The sequence below is a fragment of the Corvus brachyrhynchos genome, unplaced genomic scaffold (genome assembly GCF_000691975.1).
Source record: "Corvus brachyrhynchos isolate BGI_N302 unplaced genomic scaffold, ASM69197v1 scaffold130, whole genome shotgun sequence".
Classification (NCBI taxonomy): domain Eukaryota; kingdom Metazoa; phylum Chordata; class Aves; order Passeriformes; family Corvidae; genus Corvus; species Corvus brachyrhynchos.
In genome coordinates, this window is record NW_008236193.1 from 55,539 (window position 1) to 59,722 (window position 4,184).

General features: G+C 57.0%; 1 long non-coding RNA gene across 1 annotated transcript; it reads left to right on the plus strand.

Moving 5' to 3' along the window:
• LOC108447874 lies at positions 1 to 781 on the plus strand. The gene is made up of 2 exons (XR_001863575.1): positions 1 to 71; positions 613 to 781. It is a non-coding gene; the product is annotated as an uncharacterized LOC108447874 (long non-coding RNA).
• Positions 782 to 4,184: the final 3,403 nt, after the last annotated feature.

Here is a 4,184-nt window from a genome sequence, read left to right on the forward strand (position 1 = left end):
AGCCGCTGGGAGCAGTGAGGATGACAGCGAGCAGTGACACAGCCTGTGACACCAGTTTGTACCAGGACGGGGTAAGGGCTCCTGGGACAGTCCCACCCCCTGAGTGTGGCACAGGGGAGGTGTCACAAGTCCCCTGGATGTCCCCAGGCCCTGAGCCTGTGTTACAGAGCTCTGCTGCCAAGGGAAAGGGTTGGAGTGCTCCAGTCCCTGTGCCCAGGTGTTGGCGGAGTGGTGCTGGGTGTGCCCAGTGCCTGGGCATTGTCACCAGGGTGTGATAGCAGTGCCAGCTGAGCCCCTTGTGGCACCTCTAACCCAGGGCCACTGCCAGCAGGTTGCTACAAGCCCTTTGTGACTCCTTGGCGTGGATATTTTGCAGTTTTGTAAATTTACAGTATTTGGACATAGGGAGGATTTGTGGGAAATTCTTTACCACAAGCAACTTCCATGGGGTCCCTCACTGCTCTGGTCCCAAAGCACTGCTGGATACCCTTGTAATCCCCAGCAAGCTGCTGCCCTGCCTGGCTGGCAGGGGAGGAGAGGGGCAGGGGGTTGGTTTGTGCCCAGTGGCAGTGAGGGCAGGCAGGGCTATGGGACACATCTGCTGTTTTCCAGGAAAACCAGGAAGCCTGACTTGTGCACCTGGACCTTCTGGGGCTGCAAAGTGCCCAATTCCCTGGGACAGCCGCGTCCCTGACGGAGATGTCCAGTTAAATGCTGTGTTCGTGTTGTTTGTTTCCTTTTTCTGAAGTTTGTAATAAAATCGCCCTATTTTTTCATGTCAGCTGGGCTCTCTTGGCTGTCAGTACCTGGAGCTGGCAGGGACAGGGTGTGGGGCTGCCAGGGGGACCTTTCCCTCTGATCCCTCAGAGGGCCTGGGAGAGGGGGATGGCTCTGGGAGTGCTGGAATGTGATGGGAAGGGGAGTGAAGGTGCAGAGTGAGGCTGGGGGGGGGGGGGGGGGGGGGGGGGGGCCTGAGCCTGGACACCCCCAGGCTGCTCCCTGCTGTCCCCTCCAGGGAATTTTCCTCCCTTCCAGCAATTTTCCTCCCTTCCGGCATCCCCAAAACCACTGGAATAACCCCTTGGAATAAACCAAGGAATTCAACCCTGAGGCTGTGTTCTTCAGTGAGCACTCTGAGGTTTTCAAATTTATTTATTTGCTTTACCCCAGAGTTGTGCACAGAACCTTCTCCCTCTACACGGATCCTAGGAAGGGTCCTCTGAGGAAACAGGGATTTTGGGGTCTGGAAAAGCAGGTTTGGATCAGGAAGTGCCTGAATGTGACCCAGAACTCTGGAAAGACCTGAGGGTGCCCAGTGCTGGAGCTGTTGCCTGGATCAAGTCCCAAAATCTGAGGCTGCAAAGAGCAGCAACTCCTCCAAACGTGGGTGAGGGAACAGGAACAGCTGGGGGGGTTGGATCCCTTGCTCAGGGCATGCCTGGAGGCTGTGTCTGGTACCACTGCCTGGAGCTGCCTTTGTGTGGGAATCCACTGGGACTGACAATGCTCCGAGTGCTGAAATGAACCGTGGCACTCTCCAGCAGGGCTGTGGGGCTGAACAAGCTGAGCCCTCAGTTTGGTTTAACCAGGGTGGGCCAGGCCAGCTCAGAAATGCCTGCGATGATATCTGTGCTCGTCCCATGCCACAGCCAAAGCCTCTGAAGGAGCACAAACCCTCTAAGGGACAGAGGAGTTGAGGTTTTGCTCATGTCCCAATTCCTGTGGACTGCTGGAAGGAGTGGGAGTTTGAAATCCAGGGAGTCTGAAGGCAGGTAAGGAGGAGGGAGGGGTCCTGGCTGCCAGACCCTGCTGGGATCAGAGGTCTTAATGTCTGGTTAATTAAAGGTTGTGCTGCCTGTCAGAAGCAGCCCTGCTGTGGCTGTTCCTGCTGGATTACCCTGATGTTTCCAAGGCCTTCTCTGACCAGTGAACCACTTAAAGGTGGAAATTCTGTGGCTTTAAACCAGTGGCTGGCTCAGGACACCTCTCCTGGAGCTGCAGCCCTTGGACTCCTCCTTAGCCCTCTAAAATTTGCTTTACAGCTCTGCCCAGAGATCCAGCGCTGGCTCTTGGTGCCTCTGCTCCAGCAGGATGTGGCTTGGGCCAAGCAGGGCTATTTTTCTCTCAGGTTGGTTATTTGTGCACCATTAACAGCCCTGAGTGATGAAACTCAAGCATTCCTAAAGCCGCAGGGCCTCGTCCCCGGTCTTATCTGCAGCCACAACAGCTCTGCTTTCATTACTGCTGAATAACAGCGAGATCTTTTTTTATTAGAGGTTGACAAAGGAGCTGATCCTGCAGCTCCTGGATATTACACCGGGCTCAGCATTAATTCAGGTGCTCCTTGTTGGTGTTCAAGAGCTCTCCCCTTCTCTGCAGCAGGCATTGATAAAACATCCTTCAGGGGCACAAAGCCGGGCAAGGGCTCTCTCTGGAACCTGGGCTGGCTTTTCCTCTTTCTCCCGAGCTTTAGGAGTCCTGGATGTGGGGATGGGGAAGGCAGGCTTGGCCCCTTACTTGGGGGTCAGGCTGCAGAGTGATGATGTTAAATGTGGTGAGGAAGGAAACAGCCCTAAATCTGCCTCTGAGCTCACCTGCAAATCAATTCTGGCCACACCCAAAGCTACCCAGATCTTAAACCCTGATTTAGGAAGACGAGACCTCCTCAGCTGAGCATGGAGGACGTAAATGGCCTGGTGGAGTCAGAAGTAGGTGCAGAGCTGTTTGATCCCAAGGTCATCCCCCGAGTCCAGCCCCAGCGGGTGGGTAGTGCCCGTTTGTGAGGAGGGGGATGATGGCCCTTCAGTGGGTGAAGGCTCAGCCTGGAGCGGTGCCCAGTCACCTGGGCTGTGCCTGAGGCTGGCACTGGCTGTTGGTGGCCTCAGGGGTGTCACCACTGAGCTGCCCAAAATGCTGTGTGCACATGGGTCACATTCCTCTGCAGGAGGATGAGGCTGGGATGTGCCAGAAATGCAGCTTTGGGGCTAAAAGGCTGCTTGGGGCCATTCAGTGGGGCTGCAGCCATGGGATGGGATCTGTGTGATGCTTTTGGCCCCTCTCCAAGTCTGGGTGAAGCAGGGCAGGGATGGAGAGTCTGTCCTGCCCAATCCATGCAGCGCCTCTGAGCATCCCTTCCCTCCCTCTCCACACTTCCTGGCCTGTGGGGTTTTTTGCCAGTTTTCCCCTGGAGTGGATAACTGTGAGGAGACGGAGCACAAGGACACAGGGTGGCTGCAGCCCCCTTGGTTTGGCGTTGGAGGGTGCCAGGAACAGCCTGATGGAGCAGATAATTGAATTCCAGTTGGATGGAGACACCCCGAGCCCTCCTTGGCATCTTCTTTTCTAGGGAAAGGCTGTGGGATGTGCCCAGCTGAGCCTCTGCTGTCCCTGGGCACAGCCCTGGGTATCATCCAGGCCCAGATTTGGTGTGATCCCCCTTACCCTTCCCCTCAGTTTCTGGACGAGGAGCAGATTCCCTCCCTCCACCTCTGCACCCCCTGGAAATCTTCAGCTGCTGCTTTTCCAGGCCACATTTCTTGGGCTTGGGCTGGTGGGAACCACACAGGATGGGGGTCCCAGAGCTGAGCTCTGCACCTTCCTGACCTCCAGGGCCTGCTTAGTCTCGGTGGCTTTGAGGGTGACACCAGGGCCTTGGCAAGGGCCACCAAAGAGCCAGGTGGCTGCTGTGGGAGGATGGGAAGGAGGGGGAACGGGAGAGGGAGGGAAATCGAGGGGTTAGTGCCGTGTTTGGGGGATGAGGAGATGAGCGGGGACCTTGAGGGAGCCTGAGGGCTGAACAGAGGTGACCCTGACAGTCGGGGAGTACCGAGGACTCGTGGCCCAAGCAGCCTGCACAGACCTGTGCCGAGGGAGCTGTGTGGGAAACAAATGAGGAGCACCGAGGACTTGTGGCCCAAGCAGCCTGCACAGGGCTCAGACCTGTGCCGAGGGAGCTGTGTGGGAAACAAATGGCTTAATTGAGGCGAAAACGATCGTAATTAGCATGAACAAATCCAATTAGGAGCCGGGGGCGGGTTACCTTGGGCCTGGAGTGGGCAGCAGGGAGGGCTGGGGGTCCCAGGGCTGGCACAGGGGGGTGGCAGGGGGGTCCCCCGGGGCTGGGGCTCCTCAGCATCGTCTCCTCCTCGGGCTGTTGGGTCGGTGCCCCGCTTAGAGCCTAAATA